The sequence below is a fragment of the Geotrypetes seraphini genome, chromosome 7 (genome assembly GCF_902459505.1).
Source record: "Geotrypetes seraphini chromosome 7, aGeoSer1.1, whole genome shotgun sequence".
Lineage (NCBI taxonomy): Eukaryota > Metazoa > Chordata > Amphibia > Gymnophiona > Dermophiidae > Geotrypetes > Geotrypetes seraphini.
Window position 1 is genome coordinate 23,457,361 of NC_047090.1, and position 22,227 is coordinate 23,479,587.

At 43.4% G+C, this 22,227-nt stretch overlaps 1 protein-coding gene across 2 annotated transcripts in view; it reads left to right on the forward strand.

The window, feature by feature from the left end:
• Positions 1-22,227, forward strand: part of CHST11 (carbohydrate sulfotransferase 11) — a 290,750-nt gene that overhangs the window by 44,164 nt on the left and 224,359 nt on the right. The window lies entirely within an intron of this gene.

Sequence of the window (22,227 nt, forward strand, 5' to 3'; positions counted from 1 at the left end):
CTTTATAATCACTAACTCTTATTATGTTTTTCCTTCCTTATATTAAAGTTCCTGTAAACCGTGCCAAGCTCCATCTCTATGGAGAGGATGCGGTATATAAACTTAAGGTTTAGTTTAGATCATTAGAGGTTTAAAGTGGTCCCTGTCCCCATCCCCGCAGGCTCTTTCCCCATCCCTGCCTCACCCCTGCATGCTCTGTACCTGTGCCCACCTGCAGTTAACTGCAGTTACCTGCAGTGACTTTGCAAGGGTGAGAGACACCCAGGGTGGAGGCGCCCCTCCCTCATCTCCACCCCCCGCTCCTTCCCTAATCCCCCTGCTGCGCACGCATCAACTTCCCCCATACCTCTGGTTGTTCTCTACCATGAACAACAACTTCAATGTGCGCCTTGCGACACTGGCGGCTCTCCCTTTAACATTACTTCCTATGCATGGCACCTGGAAGAAAAAAATTGCAGCATGCATGACATCACCCAGCGTGAGAGCCAGCCTGAAACACTAAAATATTGGTGGGAGAGCTGACGTGGTTGCGAGGAATACATTGAAGTTGTTGCTTGCAGTTGTGAACAACTAGAGGTACGGGGGAAGGGAAGGGGATGTGCGCCAATCAGGGACTTCCTTAGGCTACTCCCTAAGGAAGTCCCTGATTGGCTCAGGCCCCTCCCAAGGGAGGAGCCCAAGGTGCCTGAACCAATCAGGGCCTTAGGCCTCTTCCCATGCACCACATGATGCACCGGGGCAGGGCCTAAGGCCCAGTCGCGTTGCTGGAGGCCTACGGAGCAGGAGGGACTGAGCACTCCTCCTCACAACTTTTTAAGGTATGGGGAGGGAGACGGGGATGGGGCATCCACCCACGTCCGGTGGCAGGAGGGAGTGGGCATCCCACCTGGGTTTTTTTGGGAGTGGGGGGTGGTATTTGCCGGCAGGAGGGAGTGGGCATCTCTCTTGCCATTTTGTTTTGTTTTTTTCAGGGAGCTGGGCTGATGACAGGAGGGAGTGGGTATCCCTCCTGCCTTTTTCTTCGGGGGAGGTTTCAATTTTATTTATTTATTTTTTTTTAAATTGGCCAGATATTTTGTGTGTAATACACACAAAATATCAGTGCCATTAAAAAAAATGACCCCCCCCCCCACCAGGCAGACCTGTGGGTAACATAGGCTTCCCAGTAACACCTTCAAAGCAACTTGCAGAGGATCACCAGTTGGCTGTAGTAATCCTAGCAGGCTGCTGTCTGCCTCCACAGTATGTTCTATCTGTTGCGGTCCCACCCTTTCTCTAACATATGGGATTACAGCAGAGGTAACGTGCTGTGGAGGCCGATGGCAGCCTGCTAGGATTGCTACAGCCGACCAGAGATCCTCTGCAGGCTGCTTTGAAGGTGAAACCGGGAAGCCGGGAGAGAGATGGTGGACAAATGGGATGGAGGGAGGGAAGGAACAGAAAGGGTATTTTCTCACGGGCCAAATCTAATTACACTGCGGGCCTGAGTTTGACACCCCTGCTCTAGCTGATGGGTGTTTCATGCATGTTGCTATTTGTAATTTCAGATTTGTCATCTTAACAACTTTTAGACCCAGTCTAACCACAAATGAGTCATGCAGTTAAGACTATGTTTGAACATATATTCCAAGCTTAGGACTATTCTGTATTACATCGACACTCGAAGCAGTTTGGCCTGAAATATTTAGTCTGCTTCCAAGAAAAAAATTGCAGCATGCATGACATCACCCAGCGTGAGAGCCAGCCTGAAACAACACTAAAATATTCCGGTGTTTTCTCTGCCTTATAACCATTACTGTGAGGGGTGATGCTTTTCACTGGAGCCCTTATTTTTTTTCCCCATGATTTGATTCATTTGTATTTTAAATTATTTATTCATTTTTGAAATCCAGTACATAGTGCAATCAGATTAACAATCAAGTAATATAAAATACTGCACTCTATTCCAACAAATTATATACAGATATTTAACCCCCCCTGCAATAACCCACCCTCCCCCCCTTCCTGTATATGTACAACAATCTTTCATGAATCAAAGGGAAATAGTGTTAATAATTAATATTCAAATCTTATAATATTTTGTTAACGGGCCCCAAATTTCCTTGAATTTGCTATGGTGTCCCAGCTGTAAAGAATTAATGCATATTTTGAATGGTTTCTAAAAGGAAAATAAAGGCAAATTTCAATTATTCTTACTGGAGTCACTGAGAAATAAACTGACTTACCGGTAAATATGATATACCAAGGACAGAGCTGTGATTATAAATCAATAATCCTGGTATGATAGTAATAGACACCCAGAGTGAAGCTTTAGCCTTATGTCCCCCCTTTCTCAAAAACTTTCATGATCATGCTAACAAAGTGGTTCTCAATCAGTAGGTCGGGACACACTGGTGCATTCCCAAAAGACGGGAGGTGTGTCACAGAACGTCTGGGGTAGACAGCAAGCCTGTGTTTGCTTTACAACTATCGTGACCTTCAAGACCAGCAATCTCCAGAGTCAGGCTCTTGAAATCCACACGACTGGCCCCTATATCTACTTACACACTACCAGTGGCGTAGTGAGGGGGTGGGGTGGTGGTGGTCCGCTCTGGGCGCCATCTTGGTGAGGGAGCAGGCACCTGTCCTCCTCTCCGTCCCACCCACTGCCGTACATGCCTCATCTAGTCTAGTCTTCAGTTTATATACCGGGTCATCTCCTAACAGAGCTCCACTCGGTTCACAAATAATTAAGACCAGAATATATAAAAGAATACGAACCTGAGAAACTGAAGGTGAAAATGCCGCTTCCCTTCCCTGTCCCCGTATCCTGGACCCGCGCCTAGGAAATGACATCGGAGGAAGAGCCGACACTGGTGCGGCAGCAGGTTGGGTGTTGGCTGCTCGCACCAGGGATGTTGCTGCTCGCACCAGGGATGTTGCAGAGGTACGGGGGAAGGGAAGAGGGCGCGTGTGCGGCAGGAGGGAGTGGGGAAGGAACGAGAGAGAAGAGGGAGGGGTGCCACGGCCCCAGGCACCACTCGCTCTCACTATGCCACTGCCCCCAATAATAGCTGCTGACTCCAGCCTCAATTGAACATGTTGTTTGCTATATAGTTTCCGAGTACGCTTCTCCCTCCGTATTCGCGGTATCAGCAATCGCAGTTTCGATTGTTCATGGTTTTTAGCTTGTTGGCTCCTCCCCCAAATGACATCAGCTTGCATGGAGAAATTGCCGATTTCAATCGTTTACAGAGAAAAATCGCTGATTTCCAGCACTTTTTTCACCATGTTGTGCCTCTCCTTCAGGAACAGGCCAGGTCTCCCATCATGTTATTCGCGGTCACAATGGTTTTTAATAGAAAACAGCGAATAACAGATGAAAAAGTTATTTGCGGTTTTTCTGTATTTGCGGCTCTGTTAATCCCCTATCACAGCGAGTACGGAGGGAGAAGTGTATTTGTGTTGGCTTCACAGAATCTGGCAGGGGAGGGATTTTGTGTTGCTGCTGCTGAAGTGACACCATGATTTGAATATGCATATTTGTTTTGTTGTTTGACAAGTGAGAAATCTGGGATTGATTTCTGAACTACAGCTTTGTGATGTGGGAATAGGCAAATTCATTCCAAACGTAATTAAACAATGAAATATTTAGGCACGCTTTGTTCAGCTGTGACTTTTGGTGTCTGGCGTGTCACATGCATGAACACAGTCTGTCGGGTGTGTCACTACAGAAGAAAAGTTGAGAGCCGCAGATGGCCCTAATAACCATCCCTCACAGAGCAAGCCTGTAAAAATGCAGAATCAGCTATCATACTTTTCAAATATTAAACTTTAATTTCATCTATTAGCTTTCTTCATGTGAAAATAAGTTTTACACGTGGAACCCTTTTATTAAGCAGCCATACAAGGTGAAAATCTGTGCTAGCTGTTTAATGCCCTGAGATCCTGATTCTATATATGATCCTAAAAACTCAGCGCCATCTAGAACAGCTCTTAGCGCGATTCTACAAGGCGCGTGTACCTTTTAGAGAACTTCGCGTAGAACCTGACTGTGTTGAATAACTTAGGAGCACCCTTTTAGGTCTAAATGTCTATTCCTAACTTGTGTGCACGTGGGGCATATTCTATAACCATGCAAAAAAACTTTTAGGAATGTCTGTCCCTGAAAATGCCTCCTTTTCCAAAATTCACGCACTGCAATTGGCGCCAGTGGTATAATAAGGGGGGTGGGGTGGACTGCCCTGGGCGACAGTCTTCGGGGCGCTGGCACTTCTCCTCCGCTCCTCTCCCGTAACTCGTTAAGTCTTTGCCGGGCAAGCAGCGTCTCGAACCTGCCGCTTGCGCCAGCCTCAGCTCTCCTGCGGAAAATCACTCCTATACTCGCTATGCCACTGACTGGTGTGTACTTTTTAGACTTGGGGCTTTTTTTGAGTGGTGTGCATGACTGCGTAACTTTTAATCAGTGTCAATTATGAGGTGCTAATAGGCAATTATCAGCACGGATTAGGCCAATTAATCAAGTGGTGCGTTCACATTGATTGCACGCAGTAATGTGTGTGCACAACCTCAGGCGCCATATACAGAATTTGGGGGTGATTTTTTTTTTTTTCCAACAGCATCATTTTGCCGTGCTGGTCCAGGCTTATTATATTAGCTCATCTGGATTATGCAAATTCTCTTTACATCAGTTTAAGTAAGGGCAATTTAAAGAGATTGCAGCTTATTTAGAACACGGCTGCCAAATTAATTTTTGGTGAGAGAACATACGATCATGTCACTCCATTACTGAGGGCATTACACTGGCTTCCTGTGTACTTCAGTTTAAGTGTGCTAGTGTGGTATTCAAAAGTTTATATGGGATTTTTTTCCCCCCATTACTTACTCTTTCCTTCATTTCTCAACATCCCTTCTCTACTAGAGGAATACATAAACTTAAATTAGTATTCCCCTCTATTAGGGGCATTTAAACTTTAGGTAGGCTGTCCCACTCTGGCATTTGCCTTGGTAAAAAACCTGGAATGACCTTCCTTCGGAAATTAGACTCCTTTCCTCTTTGCTTCAGAAAAACTTTGAAGACGTATTTGTTTATGAAATTCTTAACTGATGAATAATAGATTGTAGTAGTTGCACTTCCTGTTCAATTATTGTTTTCTCCTACCCTTTTGGGTTAACTTTGTGAACCGGACCGAGTCCCTTATGGGAATGACCCGGTATATAAAACTAAGGATTGGATTTTTTTTTTTTTAATTTATGCAAAATGTTTACACATTTAATATAGAAACATAGAAACATAGAAAAAAGTAGCAGAAAAGGGCTATAGCCCACCAAGTATGCCCATTCCAAGTATCCCCTCCCCTGAATTTACTCCCTTAAAGATCCCACGTGAGTATCCCATTTTCTCTTAAAATCCGTCACGCTGCTGGCCTTTATCACCTGGAGTGGGAGTCTGTTTCTATAACCATAAAGCCCTATGACCTCACAATGCAGATGTAAAGAGCTTTAGCCAATAGGAAGAGGAGATGCAAATGTTAAGAGCCTTAGCCAATAGGGAGAGGAGGAGATAGTGGATGCTGTGGCCATTTGACCTTTATCTGCCATCATAGAAACATAGAAACATAGAAAAAGCGGCAGAAAAGGGCTATAGCCCCCCCAAGTCTGCCCATTCCAAGTATCCCCCCCCCTGAATTTACTCCCTTAAAGATCCCACGTGAGTATCCCATTTTCTCTTAAAATCCGTCACGCTGCTGGCCTTTATCACCTGGAGTGGGAGTCTGTTCCAATGATCCACTACTCTTTCGGTGAAGAAGTACTTCCTGGAGTCGCCATGAAACTTCCCTCCCCTGATTTTCAGCGGATGCCCTCTGGTGGTCGAGGGTCCCATGAGCCAGAAGATATCATCTTCTGACTCGATGCGTCCCGTGATGTACTTATATGTTTCAATCATATCTCCCCGTTCTTACACAAAGTTTAACATTCATATACATATAACACAAAATTCCTTTTCAAGCCCACAAAACTGGGGAGCCATACTTTTATATTACCTAACTTAAATACAAAGAAAACTAAGAATTGGTTCGGTTTCATATGAATCCTAACCATTCATATATTTATGGGACTCTGACATCCTCCAACTTCTCAGTAATGAAACATTAAATCAACAAACCTTATTTCTGTTCTCTGGCCATTAAAAATTGTTGTAATTGAATGGGGTCCCAAAAAACATATTCGATATCCTGTAATTTAACAAGGCATTTATTTTAGATAGAATGATGCCTCAAGAGCTAAAACTCTTGTTCTTAGTTTCAAGAATTCTTTCCTTCTTAACTGCGTAGCTCTTGAGACATCAGGAAAAATCCTCACTAAATCTCCACAGAATTTTGTCAATCTATTTTTAAAGTAAAGTTTAGGATTGGATTGGAGTGGGTATGACGGGGGCAGAGCAGAGGCATGGCCATTAGTGATAGCTTGTGTGCAGGTGTCACAATTGTTGATACAGGCCTTTCTTGCACAGGGGCTACGCCTTGCTTCTAGCTACTGCATGCTTGAGCACATGAATCCGGGCAGAAGATCAGTTTTGTTTTCAATCTAGAGCAGTGTATCGCAAAACTGCCGCGGCACATCAGTGTTCCGCCCGAAATTCCAGGTGTGCTGCGAGACGCCGGGGAGGAGGAGAGGCACTGGCTGACTGCCTACAGGACGTGTTTCTCGCGGTGAGAGGCACATCCTGTAGGCAGTCAGCTGACACCTTGCCTCCTCTCTGCATCTCTTTGCTTCCAGCGCCCCCCACAGGCGACTCAGGGCCCTGTCTGAAAGGCCTTGATGCATGCACGTGAAGTCATCGCGTTGACGTCCGTGCGCTTCCAGATGCCCTCAAGCCGTGGCCACCATGTTTAGTGTGCCACAGCTTCGCAACGTTTGCGAGACACTGATCTAGAGAATCAGGACTGTGGGCAGCCATTCTGTGACAGACACACTAGGGAATCTGTGTTTGGCAAACATCTTGTAGCGAAAAGTCCAATCGGTTGGCTTCACTGTTCCCTCTGAGTAGGAGTCCTCCAACTGCATTGCTGCCAGTAGGGGGTGGTGCTGCAATATTGTACTTTCTGTCACTAGAGAAAGGCAGGTTGTTTGGAGTCCTGTAGAGGTTGTTTGTCCACTACTGAAAATATGATAATGAATCAGCACCCCCTCCCCCTACACTGGTAGGACTGTAGGTGGAGGAGACCCAGTCAGGGGGGGACAGTGGTTGGCTTTGATTTTGTGTTGCGAATTGGCTTTAGTTTGGCTTTTGGTGCATCACAGCAGAAAGCTTTGCTCTACAAATTGCTGTATACTTGTACAATGGGGTATGATTAACAGACTTTCAGTGCTGTATCTGTCAAAACAAAGAAGGTTTCAGCGGCCTAGCTCCTGCCTGCAGACTGCTATTATGTTTTGACTGGATAAACACTGAGGAACCAAGTCTCATCAGTAAAGTTGACTCTAGCTTTATATTACCTTAAGCCAGGGGTGTCCAATGTAGGTCCTCGAGGGCCGCAGTCCAGTCGGGTTTTCAGGATTTCCCCAATGAATATGCATTGAAACAGTGCATGCAAATAGATCTCATGCATATTCATTGGGGAAATCCTGAAAACCCGACTGGACTGCGGCCCTCGAGGACCGACATTGGACACCCCTGCCTTAAGCCTAAATTGCACCTATTTCCATGATGGAAAAACAACAGGCCGGACAGTATAAATCTGGTAATGCCAAATCTGTGTGCCAAAGATAATTAACAATACTAAAATTTGAAGGTTTCTAATTAAAGATTTGGGGTTGGCACGATGTACACTGCCATGCAAGAAACCCTCCAGTTTAATTCCCAAGTCAGGTGCTTGCATCCCAGGTCAGGAGGGGCTAGGGAATGCTGCAGAAGCAGCCCCCACAGCCCCCAGGGAGAGAGAATGTCTTGGTCACTGCTTAAGGGTGACGCGTAGTGGCTGGATTCAGGGCCCAAGACTGCAGGACTCTGGAAGGAACCAGCTCTAACCCCCCCCCCCCCCCAAGACTAGACTAGGCATGGGTGGATGTGTGCAGATATATAATAGAGTAAAAACCCAGGAAGTTTAATTTGAAGGCTCCAGATACCATATTCCAGCTCTAGTTGTCTCCGTTAGCTTAGTGTAGGGGTAGGCAATTCCAGTCCTCGAGAGCCGGAGCCAGGTCAGGTTTTCAGGATATCCAATATTTCAGCTCTAGTTGTCTCCGTTAGCTTAGTACATGGGTAGGCAATTCCAGTCCTCGAGAGCCAGAGCCAGGTCAGGTTTTCAGGATATCCACAATGAATATGTATGAGATGGATTTGCATGCACTGCCTCCTTGAGATGCAAATCTATCTCGTGCATATTTATTGTGGATATCCTGAAAACCTGACCTGGCTCTGGCTCTCGAGGACTGGAATTGCCTACCCCTGGCTTAGTGCAATGCATAAACAAAGAAATAAAAAAAAATATTCACACTTTTTTTTTCCTCTAGGCAAAAACTGCAATGCATTCTCATCTGGAGTTTGGTTTAGGTTGACACTAATGATGAAAGACCAAGATGTTTCCTCTGAGTCAGTTCTCCTGTATTACAGATCCACTGCTAGCTAAATACTAACAAATGAGCCTATAATTACTTTACTAATTAGCAGTCTCTAGATGCTGGACACAAAACAGAATGTTTAACGGCTACCCTGACAAAACTGAACAACATTATTGGAGAGCTGCAGTTATTTGCATTCTCTGTCTCTCTCTTCAGTTTGCTGTGAACACACTTATAATGCATTTTGCAGACTGAAAATTTTTAGCATAGTGAGAAATACTATATGTGACTATTTCCTTAGAAGGTTATCAAGATTTTAGAAGAGGTTGTTTTTTCTTTTAAATTGTACTCCAGGTTGCATTCTGTAGTAGCCAGCCCTGCAATTTTGGGAGACTGGAGGGCATTAAACGTCCTCATAGGGAAGTTGTCTCATCCCTATTATCATTTTTGTTGCCCTTCTCTGTACCTTTTCTAATTCCTCTACTGCAGGAGTGCCCACACTTTTGGGCTTACGAGCTACTTTTAAAATGACAAAGTCAAACATGATCTACCAACAATAAAATTTTAAAAAACACAAAGCACACTGTACGCAGAGAAAATGTTAATTATCATTTATATTCCGGGTTTTTTCAAAGAGGTCAAGGCAAATGATTTTATGCAATGTCACCTCAGTAACAACTATACAAAAATAGACAAATATACCCCCTCCCATTTTACTAAACCACGATAGCGGATTTTAGCGCAGGGAGCTGCGCTGAATGCCATGCTTCTCTCGACGCTCATAGGCTCCCTGCGCTAAAAACCACTATTGTGGTTCAGTAAAAGAGGCCATAGTGCAAAATATAGACAGCAGATATAAATTCTCAAAACGGACATATTTTGATCACTAAATTGAAAATAAAATAATTTTTCCTACCTTTGTTGTCTGGTGATTTCATGTCTGGTTGCACTTTCGTCTTCTGACTGTGCATCTGGTATTTCTTCTCTTCTTTCAGCCTCCTGTATGCTTCCTCTCTTCCAGACCTCATTCCCTTCCCTAACTTTTTCTTCCTCTCTTCCTGCCCCCCTCCCCTTTCTTTCTTCGTGTCCCCTTCTTTCTTTCTGTCTTCCTGCCCCCTTTCTTTTTGTCTCCCTGCCTGCCTTCTTTCTTTCTTTGTCTTTCTTTCTCCCCCCCCCCCACCCACCGCCATCGAGGGAACAGGCCTCCAAGCCACCGCTGCTGAGTTCTGAGCTCTCCCTGCTTCCCAATGCCGTAAACAGGACAGTAGAAGCGCTGGGTCCACCAGCCTTCCCCCCGATGTCAATTCTGACGTCAGAGAGGAAGTTTTGGAACTTCCTGGGGGGGGGGGGGGGAAGACTGGTGGGCCCAGTGTTTCTACTGTCCTGTTTACAGTGTTGGGAAGCAGGGAGAACGCAAAGGCAAAGTGAGTCTATCACGAAGCCTGGGATGAGCTCTGTGATCGACTCGCATTGCCTTCCCGATTTATCGGTCGATTGCTCTACGGTATATCTTTTTTGAGATTTGGCAACCAGAATTGCACACAGAATTCAAGGTGCAGCCATACCACAGAGCGATACAAGAGCACTATAACATTTTCATCTTTGTTTTCCATTCTTTTCCTGATAATTCCTAACATTCTATTTGCTTTGTTAGTCACCACTGCCGCACATTGATAAGAGTTTTAACATATCCTCAACAATGACACCTAGATCCTTTTCCTGGGCAGTGATTCCTAACAGAGAACCCAGCATCATGTAGCTATAGTTCGGGTTCCTCTTTTCCACATGCATCACTTTTCACATTAAACGTCGTCTGCCATTTTCATGCTCAGTCTCCCAGTTTCACAAGGTCCTCTTGCAATTTTTCAGGATGGACTGGGGGGGGGGGGTGGCGTCGATGTATTCCTCTCTCTACCCCCTCCCCTCAGGCATACTAATGGTACCTTTGCTGGTGAGGTTGCTGAACCCCGCCAGCCAAATTACTACAGTGCCATAACTCCTTGCTGTTCTATAAAACATGATTTTAATTTTGGTGTTTATTCTACCCCGTCTGCTATTTTTTTCACAAGGAGAGAGGAGGCAGGGGCATGTGGAAGGAGGGAGTGTGAGGTATGTGAAAACACAGACAAGAAGGCTGAAGTGCTGGTTTCTGAACGTTCCACTAAAAGTGTAAAATGGAAGGAGGAGGGAGGGTTGGGGTTATAGGCATGCACCATAAATAAACATAATTTAGAGCTTGCTGTCTTAAAATCAAAAGTTTTCAGGCACACTTGCATGTTCAGAATAAACATTTTAGCTGCAATGACTTCTGCATTTTTAAAAACCAACATGTTTTGAGAGAATATCAGTTCCCAGTGGCTTTGTGAGTTGTCTTAAAAACAGATTTGTGTCTGTATTTTGAAAGAGGGAATAGCATTAGTAGATAAAGACAGGTTGTTCACCCTCTCCAACGTAGGGAGAACGAGAGGGCACTCTCTAAAGTTAAAAGGGGATAGATTCTGTACAAACATAAGGAGGTTCTTCTTCACCCAGAGAGTGGTGGAAAACTGGGACGCTCTTCCGGAGGCTGTTATAGAGGAAAACACCCTCCAGGGATTCAAGACAAAGTTAGACAAGTTCCTGCTGAACCGGAACGTATGCAGGTAGGGCTGGTCTCAGTTAAGGCACTGGTCTTTGACCTAGGGGCTGCTGCGGGAGTGGACTGCTGGGCACTATGGACCACTGCAGTGGCGTACCTAGGGGGGGTTGGGGTGGTGGTCCACCCCGAGTGCACGCCCCAAAGGGGTGCACAGGAGAGAGCTGAATGGGGACGATGGGGGACCCGCGGGGTTAAATATTACTCGAGCCTCAAGGCTTGTCTTCTGCTCCTACCTGCCCAGCTATGCACACTTAGCTGACCGGAAGTCTTCCCCGATGTCAGCGCTGATGTCGGAGGGCAGGCTTTGCTTAAGCCCTTTGTGTTGGTATGTAAAGAGAGAGTTTTGCTGCTTTTGTATGATACTTTTTTTACACAGAGAAACTGGAACTTTGTCTAAAAAAAATTTGAATTTTATTTTTTCTGAAAGTGTTGACCCTGAACATTTTTATGTATTAATAAAAGAACAGCAGGCTGGAAAAAAACAAGTTGGGAGGGGCAAACAAACTGCACAAGCTCATGGGGGGGGGGTTGTGTGCTGCTGGGCTATCAATGTCACTTCCTGTCACATGACCCATCCAAGATGGCAATGAGTACTGTGAAACAGGAAGTGACATAGGGATCTCCAAAGTGTCACAATCTTGAAAAAGGGGCATGATCTGGGAAGTTATGACATCATTTCTGTGGTGCTGCCAAAAGGGTGGAGTTTGGGGCAGGATTATGCAAAAGAAGGGGGTGGGGTTTAGGGCAGGGTTGTGCAAGTGGAGTGGTATGGGTGGGGCCCTCAACATCATATCTGGTGATTCATCAAAGGGGGCAGAGAGTAGGCAGTGCTTGGGCAGATCCTCACTTCTGATTGGCTGATGGGACTGGAAGTGGGCATGACCTCCTGTAAAAATATGCAAATGAGGTTTGATGAAAGCTATGTAACCTTACTGCTGTTCTGGAATACTGTCAGTTATGCATGCAACGGCAACATTTACATCGACTATTGACTGCCCCTAAATATGATGCATAAATACTCATTTATGCTAGTATTCTATAATGACAATTACGCATATAGGGGTTAACGCTAATGTGTCCAAAGACTATAATGGATGTGTTAGTGTTGAGAGTGCTAAAACAGCTGGCACATTAAAACGCTAGCGTTCCTTAGTAAAAGGACCATATAATTTCTGACCTAGAATTTGCATTTGGCATGCAGTATCTTAACACTTTGGTGACCTTTTCAGAATTACTCTCTGTACACCCCATAGCATATTTCACAGGAGTTGAGTGTCTGTTGTGCGCTTGAGGTACTCGCGCTGAGAAATTGCATATCTTAGGTGTCCTTCAACTTTGTTTTTAAAGAGTAAATTTGTACGCTGAAATCCAAACCGTGCACCTGCTACCTCTCTATCCATTCTTCTCTGAACTGTCGACGGTGTTTTATTTATTTTTTTTTTTAATTTTGGGCTGGAAAGTTTTAGGGCTACATGAACTCTGCATATTTGCCAGGTATACCGATTGGAAGAACGCCTTAACCTTACAGGAGTGAAGAAAACTGATAGCCAAAATTTGTCTAGGCAGCCAGAGGAGTCAGGACACATTTCAGAGAGGAAAAGCCATGAGAGGAAGTTTGAAAGGGAATGAAAGCAGCGAGCATGCATACAGTGACCTGAACTGAAATATAAGACCCTACAGGACTTTAGTTTTTTAACTTACACTTCTCCTTTTCATGTCATCTACACAGTCCTTTTTTTTTTTTTTAATCTTTGCTGAGTTTCTAAAGCTAACAAAAATGCAATACAATATCTATAGGAATAATAGTAATCATATATGCATTTATAATCAATCAGAATCCATACCGCATTAAAACCCCCCACCCAATCAATATTTTCATACATAGTCCAGAAAACCAAAGGCCATTTCCGTCTTATCTTTGCAGTCATTCTTGTGGTAACAGACTTATCTAAATAAATAAAAAAAAAAAAATATGAATGACCTTTAATAGACTAAAACCCCAAACCATTTCTAGGAGCACAGTTAGAACTAGTGATTTTCCAGGAGATTTTGATCATAGGTTTTTTTTTTGTTTTGCTCCCCTACCACACACCTGCATTTAAAAGCAAACGTTTAGATGTGTGGTTTTTGCTGGGTAAGAATGCTAAATGAACCCTGACCTTCTGCAGATCTTGCATTTTGAAACTTTAGTTCATTCTGAATGATTGCTGAGTAGGCAGGGGAAAGATACTACACGCTACAGCGTCATCTCCAAGCACTTTCTTGCTGACACTTCATTTCTGGGTGGCTCATTTTATCATTTCATCGTGACCTAGGTGGCACAGACACTATCATTATGCGTCTTGGTGATACTGTAGGAGGTGTGCTTTCACTTCCAGTTGTACTCGGCATCCTGGGTGGTCTGTGCACAGTGCCTGGTAGATGTTACACTGTAGATACTTTGATCAAAGTGCTTGAAAAAGTGAGCAGCGAGTGTATGATTTGTAGCCTTCTTATGCCATATTCTCCAGCTTGGGCTCTCCATTCATCCCAACGTCATCTTTCTGTTCCCTAGTTTCCATCAAGTGTATCTTGATAGTAGCAGATTGCCTTGCTTTATAAGTAGAGCTGACCCTACCCTCTGGAATAGTTTATTCATTCAATTTTCTATACTATTCTCCCAGGGAAGCTCAGAATGGTTTACATGGCTTTATTCAGGTGCTCAAGCATTTTTCCTTGTCCTGGTGGGCTCACAATCAATCTAGTGTACCTGGGGCAATGCGGGGAGTGACTTGCTCAGGGTCTCTGAGGTTGTAGCTTTAGCCACTGCACCACTCTAGAAATCAAAATGTAGCAAAAGTAGCCAAGTATAGGACAGTCAAGCCATTGTGACATCACTGATGAGGTTGGCTCTTAGGCATTGGTGGAATGAGGCATTATGACATCACAATACCAGCTCTGGCTCTCAGAGGCTGAAACTTTTCACATTATTTATTTATTCAATTTTCTGTACCGTTCTTCCAGGGGAGCTCAGAATGGTTTACATGACTTTATTCAGGTGCTCAAGCATTTTTCCTTGTCCTGGTGGGCTCACCATCAATCTAGTGTACCTGGGGCAATGCAGGGGTTAAGTGACTTGCCCAGGGTCATAAGGAACCGCATGGGTTTGAACCCACAAACTCAGGGTGCTGAGGTTGTAGTTTTAATCACTGTGCCACACTCTCCTTCTCGATCTGAGTCTTGAAAATCTAAGCCTCAACCTAAGGCGTACTTCTCTCCTTTCGCTTTTCTAAATTCTTCTTAGGATTAAACAAGCCCCTGATACGGACCTGATTGTGAACCCTACCCAATATTCTTCCCTCCCTGTCTTTTCATACTTTTACATTGCAGTCTTTTAATTCCCCTCTCAGCTTCTTGTATATATTTGTCTGTTGCCTATTGTCATGTCGAGTGATTTTATGCGTCCTCTCAACCCCCCATTTTATGATACTTTATTGAAGACTATGGGGCTCCTGATTTGTGAGGCCCGACTTTAGTACAGGAAGAGGCGGTCGGAGCATACCACGAGTGATTTCCTTCACTCGCCGGCGCTCCTGCTGCTCTCTCCTGCCCGGTCATTCGCAGTCGTAAAATACCGCGAATGACCGGGACCGCGAATTGCAGACCGCAAATTTGCGGGGGAGCACTGTAATGATAATGTAAAGCCTCATAAAATTACAAAGAGGCTACCAGCGGCTCACATCGGTTCATAGACAACCCCGCGAAAGACAAAGGCGCGCTCCGACAACTGAGCACAAGACGGAGGGCGCGCTGAAGAAAATTACAGTTTTTAGGGGCTCCGACGGGGGTTTTTGTTGCGGAGCCCCCCAAAGTTTACTTAATAGAGATCACGCCGGCGTTGGGGGGGGTTTGGGGAGTTGTAACCCTCCACATTTTACTGTAAACTTAAATTTTTCCCTAAAAACAGGGAAAAAGTGAAGTTTTCAGTAAAATGTGGGGGGTTACAGCCCCCCAACCCCCCCACAACATCCCCACAACGCGGCGCGATCTCTATTAAGTAAAGTGTGGGGGGCTCCCCCCCACACCCCCCTGTCGGAGCCCTAAAAACAGTAATTTTCTACGGCACGCGCCTCTGCGCTGCGCTCAATTGTCTGCGCGCGCCTTTGTCCCGGCGTGCTTTTGACCTGACACCCCTCACATCAAGTCCCATATTTCATCTTTCAGAAGAGGTTGTTTCGTCAACATTTTCTTAAAACAACTCAAACTTGTTTGCTGTCGTAAATATCCGGGAAGCTTATAACGCTCCTGAGGACCCACGCACAAAAATATGCTAGCTCTGGACACGGCTAGCCGCAGCTGTTTCACTGTCGGAATAGGTAGGTCATCGTGAGTCACAGAGCGCAACATGCGCTTTGGTTCATATGGCAGAATGCTATCCATCAAGTGCTTCGGTGCCTTATTGTGAATATAGAGATGCACCATGACCAATCTATATATATAAAATCGGAGGTGTGTATGTATGTGTGTGTGTATGTGCCGCGATCACGCAAAAACGGCTTGACCGATTTGAACGAAACTTGGTATGCAGATCCCTCACTACCTGGGATGATATGTTCTGGGGGTCTCGCGGCCCACCTGCACACGTGGGCGGAGCTACAAACATAAAATCAGATTTCACCCATTCGTGTCAATGGAAAAAATGTAAAAAGCTGCCATTCTCACAGTAATTCAAAAACGGCTTGACCGATTTGAACGAAACTTGGTATGCAGATCCCTCACTACCTGGGGTGATATGTTCTGGGGGTCTCGCGGCCCACAACTCTATGTTGCTTGCTCAAGGGTGGGTTCACCCAAGAATTTATATGTTCTTGCTCCTGGAGGTGAAACTAAAAATGTTGTTTATAATCACGTTTTGCGTTAGTTGTATTGTATTCATTTTGTCAAATATTTCACATTATAATTTGAATATTGTACTTTTTATTAAGCTGTAAAAAAATAATTCCATTCACCACTATAAAGTATCTTTATGTGAATCCATTTACAGTGTTATTGCTATAATTAAATACCCGTGCAACGCCGGGCCATCAGCTAGTAATTTATAAAGGATTCGATGTTCTAATTTTAACCAATTCACAACCAACATTGCATGCATAATTTTTAGCTCTTTTTGTAGAGTTTGGGGGTAAGTGTGTCTCTTGTAGCACGTAAAGTGAGATATCAATTTCTAGCACTGCTGTCTGATTTCCTATACATTAAAATGGGGGTGCTATGAAAATTCAGCATAAATCTAGAAAACGGATTACAGTATCTCTTCCTTGTCTCTTTTTAACTTATGGACATAAGAATTGCCATACTGGGACAGACCGAAGGTCCATCAAGCCCAATATTCTGTTTACAACAGTTGCCAACCCAAGTCCCACGTCCCTAGCTAGATCCCAAGTAGTAAAACAGATTTTATGCTGCTTATCCTAGGAATATGCAGTGGATTTCCCTAAGCCATCTCAATAATGGCCTATGGACTTCTCTTTTGAGGAAATTATCCAAACCTTTTTTAAACCCCGCTAAGCTAACTGATTTCACCACATTCTCTAACAACGAATTCCAGAGTTTAATTATACATTGTGTGAAGAAATATTTTCTACGGTTTGTTTTAAATCTACTACTTAGTAGCTTCATCGCATACCCCCTAGTCCTAGTATTTTTGGAAAGAGTGAACATGCGATTCACATTTACCCTTTCCACTCCACTTGGTATTTCGCAGACCTCTATCATATCACCCCTGAGCCATCTCTTCTCCAAGCTGAAGAGCCCTAGCCGCTTTAGCCTTTCCTCATGGGGAAGTTGTCTCATCCCTATTATCATTTCCGTTGCCCTTCTCTGTACCTTTTCTAATTCCTCTACAGTAAATCTTTTTTTGAGATATGGCATCCAGAATTGCACACAGCATTCATGGTGCAGCCGTACCATAGAGCGATACAAGAGCACTATAACATTTTCATCTTTGTTTTCCATTCCTTTCCTGATAATTCCTAACATTCTATTTGCTTTCTTAGTCGCCATCAACGCACATTGATAAGAGTTTTAACATATCCTCAACAATGACACCAAGATCCTTTTCCTGGGCAGTGATTCCTAACGGAGAACCCAGCATCATGTAGCTATAGTTCGGGTTCCTCTTTCCCACATGCATCACTTTCCACTTGCTCAAAATTAAACGTCGTCTGCCATTTTCATGCTCAGTCTCCCAGTTTCACAAGGTCCTCGTGCAATTTTTCACAATCTTCTTGCGATCTGACAACTTTGAATAGCTTTGTGTCATCAGCAAATGTAACTATCTCACTAGTTAATTCCCGTCTGTAGATCATTGATAAATAAGTTAAAAAGCAGCGGTCCCAGTACAGACCCCTGGGGAACCTCACTATTTAATTGTCACATCTGAGATTTTTTTTTCCAGATTACATGTGAGCTTTGCCTCTGTCCAAAGCTGTTCGATACAGCAGACAAAAATCTGAGAATTGGATTTTTCAGGTAAAGGCAGATGGTTTTATCTGCACCTCTTTTGGAAGGAAAAAATGGTTGAAAATAGGAATGATAATGAGATTGAATTTTGAGCCAAGCTTTAATACAGACATTTGTAAAGTATTTAGTGCACTTGGCTGCCTTTTCCTGTGCTGTTCAATCTGTTGAAGACTATTGGTAGTGACAGAATTTAATCTAGGGACTGAAACTGCTCCTGTCATATTAAATTACTTCAAGGGAGTGGGGTCTTGGGCTAAGGAATTCTCTGAGACACTGACGTCTGCTAACAGGGAACATTATTTGTACATTGCAGGGGGAAAGGCTGCAAACAATGCAATTTAAATATCTCAGATTCAAGCAAAGAAATAAAATTCCACATATTCAGCTAGAGAATTTGCAGATGTCAGAAACTGGTGAAGTTTGCCAGGATTTCAATTTCTTGTACATATCAACGTCAGAAGCCAGAATTTTCATATGTGGCCAGAAACACAACTTTTTTTGTTCTCTCAGAGTTTCCGCAGCTGGCATTGTGCTTGTTGCCGGTTTCCAAATCTCGCTGCGTCTTGTCCGGTAGAAACTGATGTTTCAGCCACCATGCTGTGGCTTTCTTCAGGGTCTGCTCTGAAGTCTGCAGTGTGACTTTGTTAATAGTGGGTTCACTGACCTGATTGGGAACAGGGCAGTCCACCAATTTGAATTTTGACGGGAAAGTCAGAAATTTGAGTTTTGTTGTGAAAGTCCATAGAATGGAAAAAGTCTCTGGTAGATTTAAAGATGTTCTCCCTGTGGAGCTGGGTTAGATGTTCTCTCAGGGTTTCCGCAGCTGGCATTGTGCTTGTTGCAGGTTTCCATGTCTCGCTGCGTCTTGTCGGGTAGAAACCGACGTTTCAGTTACATGCTGTGGCTTTTTTCAGGGTATGCTCTAAAGTCTGACTTTCCCGCCAAAATTCATATTGGTGGACTGCCCTGCTCCCAATCAGGTCAGTGAACCCACTATTTACAAAGTCACACTGCAGAATTGGTTTGCAGATGATTCAATGCAGCATTAAATTGTATTGGCTTTTCTTTGGAGTCTCTGGAAAAAAAAATATAGACAAAATGGAGCAATTTGGGTACATTTCTTGAACTGAAAATTATCTTCCACCCAGGAAACCTGCACCCCTATTACTATAGGAAGAAGAGAATGGGGTCAGGGCGGCTGTAGCAGTAAGCTGAGCCAAACTGGTAATGAATAGTCCAGTCTGTAAGTAAAGAAGGACACTGAGGATAGATTTTTGGTATGGGAGGAAGAGAGAAGGTTGATGCAGGTACTATTCTCTTTCCTCTTGCTACCCTCTACCAAGTGAAATACTGTGGCATCTTTTTGGTTTATAAAATCACCGGTCATCTTTATTTCCTGATTAATGCCAATTCCTCTTCCTCACTCAGACAACAGAAAAAGACAGACTACTCCACCGAACTGTCATCAAAAGTTCAACATCAAAAAAGCGGAGCGGGTATATAATTTTCTCTTATTTAAAAATTGTTATAATTTATCCAAATAAACTGTATACAATATTTTCCACAGATATAAAATATGCTGGTTAAAACATGTCGCAGAAATTTTTCAAAAATATTAATGGAAGGTGGACTCCCCTTCCCAACTCACAATAGGGCAGCAAATACTGTCCCATTCAATGGGTTGTCTTTTCAATCATTGGTCCCCCCCTCCCCCTTCCAATCAAAACTTAAATATGCAGCCAATTAATTCAACTGTTAGAATTTCATCAAAACAGGAACTTAGCTCTACCCGATTACTAAAACAATAAAAATATTGGGAGTCACATTAGACACACATTTGACAATGGTTGAACACACGAACATAGTGGTAAAAAAGTGTTTCCTGACATTATGGAAATTAAAGACCATCAAAAAAATACTTTGACCCATTATCATTTAGATTACTAGTGCAATCACTAGTGCTTTCTACGCTGGACTATTGCAATATCGTTCATATGGGTATACCCAAAAAAACAGTGAGGAAACTTAGAATTCTTCAGAACACGGCAGTCCACTTGATATTTGGATTGAAAAAAAGCGACCATGTTAGCCCCCACTACAGACTGCTGCACTGGCTGCCAGTCGAGGCACGAATAATATTCAAGTTCTATTGCATATGTTTCAAGCTAGTTCGGGGACTAGCTCCTACATACTTGCTATCTCACTTCATATTATGCAGTCCCATAAGACAAACCAGAAACTGCAATCTATTTGCATATCCAAGCATTACCGGCATTCAATACAAAACCTTCCTGGATAGAACTTTTATGTACCAAGCAAACAAACAACACTGGCTAGACAACTACATCAATGGAGCTAGACCAGGGGTCTCAAAGTCCCTCCTTGAGGGCCGCAATCCAGTCGGGTTTTCAGGATTTCCCCAATGAATGTGCATGCACTGCTTTCAATGCATATTCATTGGGGAAATCCTGAAAACCCGACTGGATTGCGGCCCTCAAGGAGGGACTTTGAGATCCCTGAGCTAGACTGACCTACGACGCTTTTAGAAAAGTCATAAAAACTGCCTTATTCGACAGATATATCACCTAAACAGTAACTACATCAAACACTAAATACAATTCTATAATTTCTAACATGTCCCCTCTGAAATACTTAACAAACTGTTTATTGTAATTCTCTGCATTCACTGTAATTTCACTGACTATCTGCATACTGTAACTCGCTGTTTGTCCAGTTCTCTTCAATGTGAACCGCCTATTGGCGGTATAGAAGAATAAAGTTATTATTATTATTATTATTATTAATGAACCTCTGAACTCGATGGGGCCCTTTTCGCCCCGAGCGTCTTCAGGAGATCAGGGACTAAGCGATCCCCTTTCAGCCATGTTCCAAATCACATATAATAAAACAGGAAAATCCACAAGACGGCCTCAAATCATATACTCTCAAACCGCACGAACATCAAAACTTTTAAAGCCTCACTGACGCTATAGTGTGGCATGGAGTCCCGCCAATGTAGTTGGCATTGATTTTTTTTGGGGGGTGTCAAATTTTTTGGCACCTAGTCAGTGTAATCAACTTCCACAAGATATTTGCACCGAATTAAATCATAATGAAGGGGTCAGTGACCCTCATTATGATTATAACTGAATTACTTTGCCTGACGGAATGTAGGCCTTACTCATTATTTTAGGATAAGTTTCATTTCCTTAATTTGCTCATTAGTTTAGAAAACTGGCTGTGCATAAGTTTCATATCCTTAGTACGGTGCCTTTTCTGGGAAATCACGTGTTGCATTCCTGTTTCTGCTGTAAGAAAGTGATAATGTACCTCGCCCTGCTGGACATGTAACAATCAAAACTGCAATGCATAGATAAGCTGTGTATTTACTATAGTCTCATAAGGACACCCAGATGACCAATGGTATGCTTTGTATTAGGACCAATCATGAATTGTAAAACTGTCAATAGTTAACCTATAGAAACCCCCTTGTAGCATCCAATATGTATATGAGAATGGTATAAAGGAAATTGCTTTTCCTCATTTGGGCACTTCTGAGGCAGAGCCTTTATTGCACAGGAGTCCTGCATATGCTGAATAAAGATACTTTTGTACTTTCTTCACGTCTCTGGTTTTGTGTCTGCACAAGTGACCTTTCAATAAGAGGTTTAAAAAATTATTGAAAACATATTTCTTTCAAGAGGCTTTCGGTATTGAATCTGTTCCAAATGAACATATTCATTAATTGAACAGGCAATTGACCCATATACTTTTTTTTAAATGTGAGATTGGACTATGATTGTGTCTTGGATGTGAATGGGTTTAGGTCTTTTCTGTATATTATGGAGTTCCTATTTATTTTATTTTATATGCAATTTACTTTTAGATGTAACTTGTATTTTTATGTAATCCGCTGAGAACGTTTGAAAGATTTAGCGGAATATCATATTGTAATAAACATAAACATAGGGGTCCTTTTACTAAGGTGTGCTAACCGATTTAGTACGCACTGATTTAGCCATTATATTCTATGGGCGCCTTAGGATTTAGCGCGCGCTAATCATTAGCGTGCGCTATATCAGTTAGGGCTCCTTTTATCAAGGTGTGCTATGGGGAATAGCACGTCGGACATTTCATCATGCGCTAACCCCCACGGCACACCGAGAAACTAACGCCTCGTCAATGGAGGCGTTAGCGACTAGCGCGGCAGGCGATTGAACACGCGGTATTCACGCGTTAACCGCCTACCGCAGCTTGATAAAAGGAGCCCTTACCGCGCCTTAGTAATAGGACCCCATAATGTAGGAACACCCATTCCCTGCTCATGCCACACCTCCAAAAATTTGACAACAAATGGTTTAACTTACGGATATATGAGAATTACTGCAAAATGCTTCAAACACATTTAGTGTTGAGCTATCTTTTGTGTTAAGAGCTTACCCCCGGATACAGTACTCTCCCGAAATTTGCGGGGGTTCTGATCCAGGAGCACCCGCAAATTAAAAAAATTATGAATGTGGTTTAAGAGTGGATCGGAAGCAGATGAG